Raw genomic sequence first — 14,805 nt, 5'->3', positions numbered from 1 at the left:
TCTTAATGATTCTACTTCTTAGTAACTCTTGGATCTATCTACTTCTCTCCCACCCCCTGCCAGCGACCCAGACTCCACTGCCTCTTGCCTGGGGTGACACTCATAGCCTCCCAGGCTGTGTCTACTCCATTCAGGCATTCCATGCAGCAGCAGCAGCCAGAGCCATCTTCCCAGCAATCTGACCATGCCTCTCCTTAGTTCGAACGCTTTCACTCCTCACTGTCTTGGAGTTAATTTCAAACTCCTACTTGTGGCTCATCAGGTCTTTTTTTTTTTAAGATTTATTTTTTTTAATTAATTGATTTACTTATTTTATTTCGGCTGTGCCGGGTCTTAGCTGCGGCACGCGGGATGTGCGTTGTGGCACGCAGGACCTTTTGGTTGCAGCATGCAGACTTAGTTGCGGCTTGCGGACTCTCAGTTGCGGCGTGCAGACTTCTTAGTTGCGGCATGTGGGATCTAGTTCCTCGACCAGGGATCGAACCCAGGCCCCCTGCGTTGGCAGCGCAGAGTCTTACCCACTGGACCACCAGGGAGGTCCCGCTCATCAGGTCTTGATACAGCCAACCAGACTGAACTGCGTGTAACTCTCCCAACGGGTCATTCTTGCTCTGTGGGGCCTTTGCTCTGCTGTTTCCCCTGCCAGGAGCCCCTGCTTCCCCTCTCCTCTTCTCTTCCACCTGCTCTCACCCCTCCCTTTTGCGAACCTGCACAAATTGCTCTGGAGTGTAGCTGCCTGGGAGGTCTGTGTCCCCTAGTTTGGGCCTCCCTGACGGCAAGACCCTGGCCCCTCAGGCTGAGCCCTGCCTAACTTATCACTGAATGAATGAATGACAAGAAGAAAAGAGAATAATGGACAACAAGGAGGGCTGCCATGGAGGGGAGGGAGACCAGGACGGACTATGGCTCAAGAGACTGTGTCCTCCTCCCAGCCCTCCCCCAGTTGCTGTGTGATCTCGGGCCCTCACGGCACACGATGATGTGGTCTCTGAGGTCCCCTCTGGATCTGTCACAACACCCGCCCGTTTCCGCAGCATCATGGAATGAGTCGCAGTCACGCTGAACCCATCCTCCTTGTTTGACCGATGGGGAGACCGAGGCCCAGTGGTGGGGGCGAGCTGGACCCCCAGGTCACTCAGCGCATCACCGGCAGAGCCCAGCTTGAGGCCCGCACGCTGGCTCAGTTCAGGGATTCTGGGCTTTGGTAAAGAAAGTGGAGAAAAAGGAGGCCCTACTCTCTGTGTCCTGGGGTGGGGGGCGGGTGGCCTCGCGGGCAGGCTGGGGCACTCCGGGGCTGGGGCCAGGCCTTCTCTGTGCCTGACACTTCCCCAGGATTCAGAACCCACCAGCAGAGAAGAGGAGAAAAGGGTCACTACGAAGCAGTCACACATCCGACTCGGGGAGGACCTGCGGAGAGGCTCAAGGTCAGCCTGAGGTCAGCCCCTGTCCAGCTTAATTATTTATTAACCAGGCAAGTCCAGGCACTGCGTTAATGACCAACATGAGGCTGGGGAAGGGGTAAATTCTTCCCCCGAGTGTGGGCATGACCTGCAAGGGCGGGGAAGCCCGTAAATGAGCAGCTGGTGGAAAAGCTCTTCCCTCACTCATTCATTCGTTCGTTCATTCATTCACTCGCTCACTAATCCACTTCTCTCTCTGTGCCTGGCAATGAGCAGAATCCTGGAGCCCCAGCTGGTGGGGGGACAGAGCCTTGGAGACAAGGACAGAGTGGTCAGTGATGTGGCAGGGGAAGCACAGGGGTCTGGGAAGGGCAGGGGAGACCCCCAGGCCAGCTTGGTGGAGTCGGCGAAGCTGCTTGGAGAGGGGGAGGCCCCCGAGGACACCAGCAGGTCTCACATGGCTGGACCACATCTGCTGGTTTGTGTGGTGTGGAGGCCCTTGTTGGGCTCTCAGCCCCACCCCACCCTGGCTCAACTTCTGTAACATCCCTGCCCGGCAGGGATGACGCCATCAAGCCCACTTCTATCCTTGCTTTCCCTTCACCAAGAGACTAAGCTGGGGATTTCCTCCAATGGTCCGGCCAGCTCCTGCCCCCATCCCCGGGGCCTGGCCCCCAGCTAATACCCCTGGACAGATGGATGAGACAGGGGCCCAGGGTGGTCCAAGTGTGGGCTGAGGAGGAAGGCGGGGGGCACCGCTGAGGTGGAGGTCCTGCCCGAGAAGAGGCTCCGTGGATGGAGAGGCTGCAGGGGCCATGTGGGCCTGGCCTTGGGAGCCTTGTTTTAGGGCCAGGGTGCAGATGGGAGCTGAGCTGGGGGGTGAAGGTGGGGCTCAGCGGTGGGAGGGCAGAGAGAGGGGGAGGGCAGACTGCTGCAGGGCCAGCGGGTGGGGCAGGGGTCTTCTGGGAGAGCGGTGGGCTCTGCTGGGGCTTTTTAGAGCACACTGCAGGGGTTGGATTGTTGGGACTGGCCTGGGAGCTGGGGGAGCGGGGGAGGGGGGCCAGGTGCCTATGCGTGTGATTGTGTGCGCACTCGTGTGTCATTACGTGCGTGTGTCACTGCGTGCGTGCGTATTGCTGGTTCCCCTGTCCTGTCCTGGTAAGCTCTCCCGCCTGGCTGCTCCCCAGCACCTCTGGAGACGCCGGAGAGGGGCTGGAGCCTCACTGTTGCCCCTCCCCACCCCCTTATTTATTTTCTGAGATTGGGAAGCTCCCAGAGCTGGCCCCGCCCGCGGCATCCTCATTCCATCCTGACCGCGCTTCAGGGAGCTGTTGGAAGGCCCCCAATAAAGGTGGCTCCTCTTATTGAAACTAAACAAAACAATGCTGGGGACACTTCACAGCCCTTGCCTCAGCCTGTCCGGGTTTGAGAACCAGAATCCTGGCGCTGGACCCATGCAAGCAGGCCTCACCGGGGTGGGCGAGGGGAGAAGCAACCGGGGTGCATGTTCCCCCAAGCTGGCCTTTAACCCCACGACCTCAGTCTCGGCCTCACTGCCAGCCTCAACCACTGCAGGAGGCCCCTGATGCCTCCTCCCCCCGGACCCCCAACCTGTGGGGCTGAATGTCATCCCGACGACGGGTGGGCCCAGGTTTGGAGCCCATCGAGTTGGGGAGGAAGCGCTGGACCTCGTGCGCTGGTGGGCTTTGGGCAGTCGGCGGGCGCAGCTAGGCCTGGAGGTTGGGTGGTGGCAGGTAGGAGTGGAAACGCAATCCCAGCCCAGGCAGGGGCGGGCATCAGGCTGTCCCCACTCCAATCCGGATAAAGGCCCAGCGGGCAGGAGAGGGAGTGTTTGTTCAGCTCTGGGGGTGGGGGGGCAGGAAGCAGAATTTCAAAGCGGTTGCCCCTTTGTTACCCCTTCCCGGGCCACCCTCCACGCCCCAGGCTGCATTCCAGAACCTGGGGGGTGGGGGTCCTGCCCCGGGAGAAATCGGCGTAACCGGAGGCTCGGGTTACAGCCTAGCTGCTCGGGAGAAGCCGGGCCCTTCCCAGCCTGACACCGAACATTCCGGAAAGTTGGTCTCCAGGCCCACCCCATCCCCACCCCGGGACCCCCTCCCGGCCCTCGAACCTCGAGGCGGAAGAACTGGGAGACGGAGGCAGAATCAGGGAGGACCTTCGTCCTCACGTGCGCGTTGGGCAAGGCAGGGTTTGGGTGGCTTTTGCGGGGGTGGGAGGGGAGCCAGGACCCTTCTGCCCTGGCTGTGACATCAGGCAAAGACTGCAGGGTGACTCCCGATTTGGAAGTGGTGGGCTGGGGTGACGCGGGAGTCTTTCTCTCCAAATCGGGCAAACTGTATTTCTCCACCTTCCGGTCCCTTCTTGAGGTGGACTTTACAGAAGATAAAACAAAACGCTGTCGTGTTAATGTACAGCTCTGCAGTTTCTTAAATTCGTGTCACTGTGTGAGCACCACCCTGAGCAAGATTCCATCCAAACATCCCCATCGCTTGGGGGAAGCTCCCATCGTGCTCCACTCCACGGATCCACTAGTCTGACCTCCGTCCCCACGGACAGCTGTTCCTTTACACACAAATGTAATCAGAGAACGGCCTCTTTTATGCTTGGCTTTTTCACTCCACATATTCTGTGGATTCGTCCATGTCACTGAGCCCACCCGAACCTTCCTTTTTCATCGCTCAGTTCAATTTCACTGTTGTTTTTTTTAATTAATTTTATTATTTTCTGGCTGTGTTGGGTTTTCATTGCTGCGAGTGGGCTTTCTCTAGTTGGGTGTGCGGGCTTCTCATCGCGATGGCTTCTCTTGTTGCAGAGCACGGGCTCTAGGCGCACAGGCTTCAGTAGTTGTGGCTCACGGGCTTAGTTGCTCTGCGCCATGTGGGATCTTCCCGGACCAGGGCTCGAACCCATGTCCCCTGCATTGGCAGGCGGATTCTTAACCACTGCGCCGCCAGGGAAGCCCTCGCTGTTGGTTTATCCAGTCTCCTGTCAATGGCTATTCTGGTTTCTGGTCTCTGACTCTGATGAGTGAAGCTGCTGGGAACGTCACGTACCTGTCCTTTTGTGGAGAGGGAGGGACTTGTGGCAGTTTCGCTTATCCCGTGATTCCCGACTAGGAGCATACAGAGCCACAGGGCCTTTGCATGTGCTGTTCCCTCTGCTCTGATGCTCTGCTCCCACTCCTTCTCAGAGAGGCCCTCCCTGACCCTCTGGTCTAATGATATCCCCCAGTCCTTCATGCCAGATTCCCGTTCCTGGATCTGTTGTCTTTGTGGCACTTGTTCATCTTACCCCTGGACTTGTTTCTTGGGTGCCAGGCCCCTCCCCAAAGGTTCCTGCTCTCTGGAGGCCGCCATTTCTGCCTCGTGTATCCCAGTGTCTAGCAGAGCCTGGTGCGGGGTGGTGGTCCATCAAACATTTGTGGGTGTGTCTGTAGGTGCTGGGATGTGGGGACCCTACTGGGCTCTCTCCTGGGGAGGCTTCCTGCAACCATGACCCCTGTCCCAGGAGGCCAGCCAAGGAGGGGTGGGAGGTCCGTGGGCTACACTCATACCTTTCTTATCTTTTGGCTAATGGTTTGCTAACATTAGCAAACCATACAAGGAGAGGGGAGGTCAGGGGCAGAGTCCAGTCTTGCCCTCACTCCTGCCTCAACCTGAGCTGCTTAGCATTCATCTGTTTTATAAACACAGATGTAGGAGAAAGTCTCCCTGCTAGAAAGGGAGGTTTGGAAACGACTGCTCTAGCCAATAGGGAGCCATGGAGGGTTTAAGCGGAGGAGTGATACAGAGGTAGCCAGTAGCGGCCATCTATCCCGGGCTGGTAGAAAGAAGGGCTGGACTTGATCATTTCGCCATCAGCCTTCCATGGGCTGGCAAATGGCCACGCTTATTTGCAAGGTTGCTTTAGGCCCGGGAGCAGAATGGGGCAAGGCCCGCAAGTCTCCAGAGCTGGGGGAGCTCAGTGCGTGAAAGCAGCAGGTTTAGATAACACGGCCTGGAGGAGCAGACCTGCTTGGGACTGGGGAGTAGAACATGTCCCCACAAAAGACACTTGGGGACCTCCCTGGCGGTCCAGTGGTTAGGACTCCGCGCTTCCACTGCAGGGGTCTCGGGTTCGATCCCTGGTCGGGGAACTAAGGTCCCGCGTGCCATGTGTGGTGCGGCCAAAAAAAAAAGACACCTGGGTGGTGTGCATTCTGATGGGATGCAGGGATCCTGCTCCTGAGCTCTGGGGACCCCCGCTGTTGACACTTTGGCTGAAGGACGGAGGACCAGGGAGGGAAAGGGATGGGCCCACGGCCAGTCTCCCAGCTAGTGAGAGGCAGGGAGAGGTGAGAAGTGGTGTCCTGAAGCCGAGGCAGTGCTGGTGCCCTCACACTCCTATCCTTTCCAGCCCCCAAGAGCCAGGCTGCCGTGGGTTCTTCCTTCCCAGACTCCTCCTCTATTTACCTGCTGGCAAGCCACCCAGGGTGATGCTGGGGGAGAGGCCGGGAGGGTGTGGAGGGGCTCTGCCTGCATTCCCATGAGCAGCTGGGGGGCTGGCGAGGGGACCAGTATTTGCCCGGCCCCTGTCTCACTGCCAAAAGGTCTGGGGGGTACAGAAGGGTCAGTGACGTCATGGGCACATTCAGGTGTTTACAGAGCTCTCGGTGTATGCCAAGAGTCATGTAGGGACCCTGGTGGTTAGGATAGGACTGGGCCTGCCCTGGGGGGCTCACAGCCCCGGGGAAGCCACAGTCCACTGCCGTAATCTGTGATAAGGGACACTGAAGACCGGTAGAGGAGGGGAACAAGAAATGAGAGGAGGGGAGGGGGCCCAGGCGGGCCCAGGCCGGGACCAGTATATGCATGGCCTTGGGGCAGGGCTCCTGGGAGAGCTGATGAGTTCCACAGGACTGGGTCCTCGGGACCCCAAAGAGGCTGCCATGAGTCGAAGCTAATTCTCGCCAGTGTTTTCCTGTGTGGATCAAGCCCAGGTCACCCTTCTGTTCCAATGCAGAGTTGCTTCCTCACACTTCAGTGTGCAACGGTCATGCAGGATGGGGGGGTGGGGAGAAAAGCTTGCTTAAAATGCAGAGTCTCTGGCCCAGCACCCAGTGTTTTTAGTTTGGAACCCAGTAATCTGCATTTTAATAACCATCCTGTTTCCTAGGGCTGCGGCAGCACGTGACCTCCAACTGGGTGGCTTCATACAACAGAGGTGTATCCTCTTGCAGGCCTGTAGACCGAAGTCCAAACTGAGGCTAAAATTAGGTGTTGGCAGGGCGGGTTGCTCTGGAGGATCCAGGGGAGAATCTGTTTCTTGCCGCTCCCAGCTTCTGGTGACTGCTGGCATTCCGTGGCTTGTGGCCACATCTCTCCAATCTCTGCCTCTGTCTTCAGGTAACCTTTCCTCCTCTCTATCAAACCTCCTCTGCTGTCCTCCTATAAGAACACCTGTGATTACATTAGGGCCTGTCCAGACAATCCAGGATAATTTCCCTATCTCGAGATCCTTTATTTAATCTCATCTGTCGCGTCTCTTTTGCCCTATAAGGTAACATCCACATGTTTCAGGGATTATGACCTGGTATCTTTAGGGGTGATTAGATTTTATTCAGCCTGTCACCCATCCAGTGTAGAAGGTCCAGACACTCTCCTGAGAAACCCTGGTCTGAAGGCTTGTTTATTTAACTGATGGCTGCTCTCTCAAGATTCTCTAAGCTTACAGAAATAGGGCACTGTTCAGCATTCATTTGACAAACCTTCATGGAGCACCCACTCCATGCCAGGCCCTCTCTCCCTTCTGCTGGACTCCAGGAAGGAAACAGGTGGCCTCCACTATTCCCTGAGGATTAAGCTCTGGCTGAAGAAGGGACAGCACCAACCCGGGAGCTGTCCTCACCTCTGGACTGCCTGTTATGTTTTGTTTGGGTATACTTATTGCTTATGCCAGCCTGAGTCAGCATGCCCGTTACCTGCAGCCAGGAGCATCCTCACTGATGCAGTGTGTGGAACAGGCAGCCAGCTGTCCAGACCTGAGGCTGCTCAGATCCACGCCCACCCCGTCTTCCTCCTCAGTTGTCCCTTGCCTATCTGCCGCTCCCCAGGTGCCCCTCTGCTGCCACTCCCTTTCCTTGAGCCCTCCAGTTCTTTGTCCTACAATGTTCAGTTCGCATGGTACCTCCATTCTGTCTTCCCAACCTCCCAGGGCAGAAACACCACAATAATAAAGGCTCACTGACAGCAGAGCCCTTGCTGGGGCCAGGAACTGGCTAAGGCCTCTCCAACTTCATCAGCTACAAAGGAAGTGCTGTTATTATCACACCCATTTTACAGATGAGAGAGTGGAAGCCAGACAGCAGAACTGAGTTCTGCCTGGCTCCAAGTTCACAGTGGAAATTGACCACCAACCGTGAGATTCCTCTTTCTCCAGGCTCAGAATTTAGTTCCCCAGCCTCGGGGATTCCTTGCCCCTCATCTCTCCTCCACGCAGCCCAGGAGCTCGGTGGGGATTGTAAAAAGTAAATTCTTGCTGAGGCCAGAGCCGCAGTGAGCAGAGTCTCCTTACCACCTCTTGATGGGCAAAACCGAACAGCACCGCTAGAGCTGCATGTGGAGGGTTAGACAAAGGCTGGGTGCTTGGCGAGGTGAGCGAGGAGGGGGCATCGGGCAGCGTCACCACGGACCCTTTAGCAAAAGGTGGCGGCGATCCCTCACTGCCATTCGCAGCAACAAAAAATCCTGTCTAATTTTTGCCAAGTTATAGAAACCACTTCTATAGCGACACTCCATACAATCTGGCGTAAGCTACGATCACACTGATCGCTTTCTGGGTGCAGAGACCTCTGTTAAACACTCTATACCCTTGACCTCGCTGGACTGCAGCCTTGTGAGAGGCATGCCTTTATTATCCTTGTACACAGAGGGGGAAACTGAGGCCCAGAGAAGGTAGGTGAATTGCCCAAGGTCACCCTGCTGGGAGAGGCAGAGACAGGATTAGAGCTCAGGCCTCCTAGTCCAGACTAGAGCATTTTGCACTGTACACCCCCACACACTGCTGCCTCCACACAGAGCCTGCTAACCAGTCCTCAGGAAGGAGGTGGGGGGCTGGGGGGGCAGGAGGTGAAAGGGGAAAGGGTGGGGGCAAGGCCTGGATTCCAGGGCCTGCTTTGCCTGTTCCTAGCGGGATGACCCCAGACCAGAAGGAATTTCACTTTTCTGAGCCTCGGTTTCCTCATCTGTAAAATGGGCACAGTGGTGGTGTCCACTTCCTAAGGTAGTTGTAAGAATGGCAGAACCTTTTTGTGGATTGTTACCCCTGCCTGGGAATTTCCTCTCTGGCCCTTCAGGGGACCAGCTCCTTCCCACCCTTTACATCCCAGCTTGAATGCCCCCTCCTCAGGGATGGCATCCCTGACCATCCCTAGCCAGCCTAGCTACCACCCGCCTCCTGCCGTGCCCACTGGTTGCTGTCTCTCTCACTGCCTTGCTTATTTCATCCCCAGCCCTTGTCACCGGCTGTGACATCTGTTAATTGTCTGTTGTCTCTTCTCTACCAGACTGTGAGCTCCATGAGGGCAAGAAGCACCCCCAGTGGTTTATCCTCAGTGTCTGGCAGGACGCCTGGCAAGAGGAGGGGCTCAGGAGACACTTGTCCAAGCGGCGAATAAGCCAATGAAAGATGACGCATGTAAAATGCTTAGCCCGGTGCCTGCTACAGAGCAGCTGCTCAAGGGACGCTAGCGAATGTTCTTACTACAAAACAAGCACAGACTCACATTTTGAGCCTGTCTATATAGAACATGGTGACCTTTGGGTCACTCTGCCAGCTCTACTGCCTTGAAGAGGGCACAGGGTGGGGCCATAGTGTCCCCCCTGCCCCCAGCCCCAAGCATGCTTTGAGTGCTGTTTATGGTGGTGTGGGAACAGAGTGGGGAAGGGCTGCACCGGCCTGGCGCCTGCGCTGGGAGTGGTGAGGCTGGGGTGCAGGCTTTGTAGGAACCGGGGCACCTGTGAAGTCCTCAGACCACCCCTCCACCTGCCCCAGCCCAGGTTCGGCTCACCTGTCATTCCGCTCAACCTCTCCCCAGTTCCTTCCCAGCCCCAGAGTGCCTGTAATGACACATTTATAGTTTGTCTAATATGAGGGTCCTCGTCTCGAGTTCATGGCTATATGCCCAGGACTTAGCACGCACCTGGCACGTAGTAGGTCTCAATAAATGTGTGTTGAATAGATTCATTAAGATGAATGGGAAGCATCTCTAGGGCTGTGATTTTTAACCTTTCTGAATCACTGACTGCTTTGAAAAACCCACGAAACCTTTGGACAACCCCCCCCTCCCACCCCGCCATGCACCCAAAGTGGGACATAAAATTTTAGGGATTTCATGGACTCCTCCGCCTTAAGGTCATTCATGAAGCTCAGCTTAAGATCTTTCTATCTGGGGCGGGGGCCGGTCTTGAGATCCCGGGGAGACGGTGGGGAAGATGTTACCAAGAGGCGCACTGGGGAGCCCAACCTCCCCCCAGTAGGCTGGCGAAGAACGGGGTGAATGAGCCCCTTTTCTTTGACTTTCTGCTGTCCAAGAGAAGGAAAGGAAGCGAGTCCGAGGCCATCTGGCAGGAAGGGGAGAGAGCGGGAAGCACAGGGCCAGGAGGAGAGGGAAAAGAGAGGAGAGGACGAGAATCAGGGAGGAGAAGGGGGCGTGATGGAGAGGCGCAGCCCCGCGGAGGGAAGAGCTGGGCGAGCCGGAGGAACAAAGAGCGGGCGCGCAGCGAGCGAGGCGCGGAGGCGCCGGGAGGGAGAGGGCCGAGGCCGGCCGGCCGCCCGGGCTGTCTGATTTTCTGTCAGCCGCCGCTGATTAACGGGCCGCCTTCCAGCTCCGAGCGCGCCGCGCCGCGTTCCTGGCAACCCGGCGCGCGGCTTCCTGGCGGAGGCGGGGCCTGCTGAAAGGTTACATTTGCACAGAGTGCCTCGGCGCGGCGGCTCGGAGAGGCTGCGGGGGACCGCGGGGGACGGCGGGGGGCGGTGGGCGAGCCAGGCGGGGAGAGAGAAAAGGCTGCGGCTTGCGGCGCTGCCTGGGTAATGGAAAAATTCCTCTGGGGGCCGTGCAGAAAAATATCAGGTTACACACCGGCTGCAAACGGCTTCTCTGAGGGGCGCCTCCTGCAGCAGCCCGCCGTGGGGCGTCCCGGCCGCGGCGGGGCGCGGGGACCGGCTCCCCGGTGCTCCCTGGGCGCTGCATCCCAGCGGGTGCCCAGGCCCCGGCACTCCAGCCCGAGCGCCCCAGCCCGTGCATCCCAACTGGAGCGCTCTAGCCTGTGTGCCTAAGCTTGCGCCCTACCGTATGCGCCTCGGCCCGAGCATCTGTGTTCCGCGCACACCAGCCCCCGCTCTCTGGGGCGTCGCCTCGCCTTCACAGTCTCCATCTCTGCCTCAGAAGACAGGTGAAAGAGCCCCACTTTCCCAAATCTTAATGTCCGGGCCTCCCCCGCTGCCCGTCCCCATCTCCCCAAGAAGGCCGATGGATGGCTGGGGCCAGGCCCTGCGGCGAGGGCTGACCGGATCCGTCGTGTTTGCTGTGACTTAGGAAGGGGGGTCGCCACTTGCGTCTGCCCTCTCCTTCCCTCGTGGCTTGCCGGGTCTGCCCAATTCTCAAAGAACTGGGCTGTTGCCTCCGGTGCCCACTTGCATAGTATAAGCAGTGTCCCTCTGCATTCCGTCACTCCCCAGCTCCCAGACCATCTGCAGCCCCCTGTTACCGCCTCTACTTTCTAGTTTTCACCCTTGGGTCCTATCCAGCATCGGGGGTGGAGAGTGATGTCAAAACTCTCCAGCACCTGGGGTCCCCCCCTGTCTGGTTGTGGCTGAGGGTTGAAGGGCTTCTGGCCAGACACCCATCTGCCCTGTGAGACAGTCTTCCTTTCATTGAACTGGTTCTCTCAGTAGACAGTGTGTTCATTCGACGCCAACTAGATGGCAACCAGATTCTGGGCCTTGCACTGGGCCCTGGAAGGAGCCTGGCCCTCACCAGAAGCAGCCGCAGCAGACCTCAGGGAACTCAGGCCCTGGCAGGCAGAGTGGAGGCTGCCCCGTAAGGAGGTTAAAGCCTGGAGTCCAGTGGATTTGGGTTTAAAGTCTGCTTCTCTACTTACTGGTCGTATGTGTCCTGGGGCAAGTTACTCTCAGAACCTCAGTTTGCCCAGCTGTCAAATGGGGATAGAATAGCAGTAAGGGCCGCTTCACCGGGCTTGGCTGGGTGGATTTAAGGAGAGACACCAGTAGCTCTTGGCTACGGTACATAGGGGCACTCAGTCTAAGGGACATTTTATCACTGTTAGGGCTATAGAGGGGTCCACCAGTAACTAGAGCCGAGTGCATGGCAAGATTCTCAACTGCAGAAGCCTACGCAAAGGTTCAGAGGGCAGGGCGGTTTGGGTGGGGCTGGTTGGTATGTCACGGTGCACACGCTTCTACAGGTCAAAGCACGACTTCCCCAAGGCACACGCACCACAGGGACCACTGCGGTTCTCCTTTTTTTTTTTTTAAGATTCTTTTTGGGTTTTTTCGATGTGGGCCGTTTTTAAAGTCTTTATTGAACTTGTTACAATATTGCTTCTTCTTTTTTGGGGGGGGGATTTGGCAGTGAGGCATGTGGGATCTTAGCTCCCCAACCAGGGATCGAACCCACACCCCCTGCATTGGAAGGCAAAGTCTTAACCACTGGACCACCAGGCAAATCCCTGCAGTTCTCCTTTAACTGGCCCTGGGAGAGCTGGGCTTTTTGGCTCAGGGAGCTGTGACCCTGGAGGGCACCTCCTGCCACCTAGCTGGAACAGGGTTTTCTCTGAACCAGCAAAGCAGGGGTAGGACCTGCTGCTGCCTCCCAGGGAGGGCTGGCCTCTGTGAGCCCACCAGGCAGGGAAGGACGGACCAGGGGGGGAGGGAGGCCTGTCAGGCAGCTCCCCTCCAGAGATTAATCAGGTCCTTGCAGAAGCTTGGAGCTATGGGGTCCTGGGCTTCTCAGAAAATGGTCCAAGGGCAAGTGGGGCAGGGATAGAGGGTCAAGAACATCCTGGGCTCGCTGCTGCCGCCTTGGTGGCACTCCCAGGCCTAAGAACTGGTCTCGGAACTGTATTCAATATCTTGTAACAAATCATAATGGAAAAGGATATGAAAAAGAATATATATATATACACACACACACACATACATATAACTGGATCACTTTGCTGCATACCAGAAACTGACACAACATTGTAAATCAGCTATACTTCAGAGAAAAAAAAAAAAAGAAAGAATGATCCAAAAGGGCATTTTGGGGTCAAAAATTCCAAAAAAAATAAAGAACTGGTCTGCAATCAAAGGGGGTTCCAATTCTGCCTCTGAGCTGGTGACTCGCTCCAGGCCAGTGTGATTGCCTTGAGCCCTGGAACCTCAGCGAACCACAAAGTGACAGTTGGCATTCACCAAGTACTTAGCACATGCTATGAGCTCGCAGGTCTGGTCTCCCAACAGCCCTACGAAGTAGGTATCTGTTGGGCAATTCCCTGGTGCGCCCGTGGATAGCACTCTGCTCTCTCACTGCCGAGGGCCGAGGGCCGGGGTTCGATCCATGGTTGGTGGGGAGCTGGGATCCCACAAGCCTTGAGGCAGGGCCAAAAAAAAAAAAAAAGGGAGTAGGTACGTGTTAAGATTGTTTTTCACAGATGAGGAGACTGACGGTCAGAGAGTTTAAGCTACTTGTCATGCAGTCAGTCAATGGTAAGGCTGGAAGGCAAAGCTGACCTTGCCAGACACCAAGGTCCCAACTCTTAACTAAGTGCCCTGGGCCACCTCCACGGTGGACGCAATGAACCAGCAGCAAGGGGTGTGTTGGGGTGAAAATCCACTCTAGCTCACAGGCTGCCTCTGGTAATGTACCCATTTTACAGATGAGTTAGCAGGGCCTTTGCTTTGGTGACTTGCCCCAGACCCCATTGCTAAGGAGTGGAGTCCATAAAAAAAAAAGGGAAGTCCTAGCATATCGGAGCCGGAAGGCATCTCAGAACTCTTCTAATCCAAAACTCACTTTCCAGACAGGGAAACTGTGGCCACCCACTGAAGCTCTCTTTCTCAATTATCTTGGGCTATACAACCTGCCCCAGTGAAGTGATGACACCCTGACCTGTGAGTTCCATGGAGCTTTTGAGAGGAAATGGAAGGTGGAATGGGGAGAGCAACAGTTAAATAAAAGGGTCCAAGTTCTCATCCAGAGGCCCATAAGGGATCTCCCTTGACCCTCTTCCAAAATTTCCCGCTGCAGTTTCCCAAGGTTGGGGGGAGGGGAAAGGGGAGGAGAGAGTAGAGGTGGGGGAGTGAGCAGTCTTCTGGATCCTCCCACGTCCCAGAGCTGCCTTGCCTATGGAGGGTATAGTGGGGGCAGGGCAAGGGAATGGAGAAGTTCTGGGGCCTTTAGGAGTGAGGGCTTCCATTGCTGTCCAAGCTCATTAGGAGTCCCTGAATACTTGCACCCTTTCTCCCTCCCTTCTCTGCATCCCTCCCTCCCCTCCAACAGCCAAGACAGCAGCTCAGCAGAAGCCCCTGAAGCCAGAGCTTCTCAGTTTTGCCCCTGAACAGTGTGCGTTCTGCTTATCTCTCTAGGTCCTTGAGTCCAAGAAGCTGAGAGACTGATCGCCTATGACTCTGACGTTGAGACACTGAGGCCTAACGTCCTAGCGTTCTGCACTCCTGCGTTCTACCAAGATTTATTAGGCTTCTAGTTGGCGCAGGCTCACTGGGGTGCAGCCGTGAGTAAGAGAGAAACATGCCAGCCCTCGTGGAGCTCCCAGTCCCAAGGTCTAGTTCTCAGTTTAAAGAGTCAAATGTTATGAGTCTGTGAGAGCCTTATTCACACATGAGCGGTTCTGTCAGACCCATGATGTTTCTGGAAGGAGGAAGAAAGAAAGAAGTGGTGTGGAGAGGGCTTCCCTGGTGGCGCAGTGGTTGAGAGTCCGCCTGCCGACGCAGGGGACACAGGTTCGTGTCCCGGTCCGGGAAGATCCCACATGCCGCGGAGCGGCTGGGCCCGTGAGCCATGGCCGCTGAGCCTGCGCGTCCAGAGCCTGTGCTCCGCAACGGGAGAGGCCACAGCAGTGAGAGGCTCGTGTACTGCAAAAAAAAAAAAAAAAAAAAGAAGGGGTGTGGAGAGAGGTGCAGGTCACACAAGGGCACTAATTTTCATGTACATTTTCAGCAAATTTAACTTTCTGGGATTTATCACACTGATCAGTATGAATGCCTTAAAATACCCGTGCTAATAGGAAAGTAGCACTAGTCTCTTTCAGTGGGCCATTTACCCAAGCATCTCAAATGCTCTGTGATCGCTCAGTAATTAAGCCCCAATTAAATACTTATCGAC

At 56.4% G+C, this 14,805-nt stretch overlaps 1 non-coding gene across 1 annotated transcript; it reads right to left on the bottom strand.

Moving 5' to 3' along the window:
* Positions 1-463: 463 nt before the first annotated feature.
* Positions 464-536, bottom strand: TRNAG-GCC (transfer RNA glycine (anticodon GCC)). The gene has a single exon. It is a non-coding gene; the product is annotated as a tRNA-Gly (tRNA).
* Positions 537-14,805: the final 14,269 nt, after the last annotated feature.

This window comes from Delphinapterus leucas, chromosome 6 (genome assembly GCF_059928025.1).
Source record: "Delphinapterus leucas isolate spDelLeu-1000000601 "Yukka" chromosome 6, BTC_Dleu_Yukka2, whole genome shotgun sequence".
Lineage (NCBI taxonomy): Eukaryota > Metazoa > Chordata > Mammalia > Artiodactyla > Monodontidae > Delphinapterus > Delphinapterus leucas.
The sequence above is the reverse complement of the archived record's forward strand: the minus strand, read 5'-3'. Positions and strand labels throughout refer to the sequence as shown.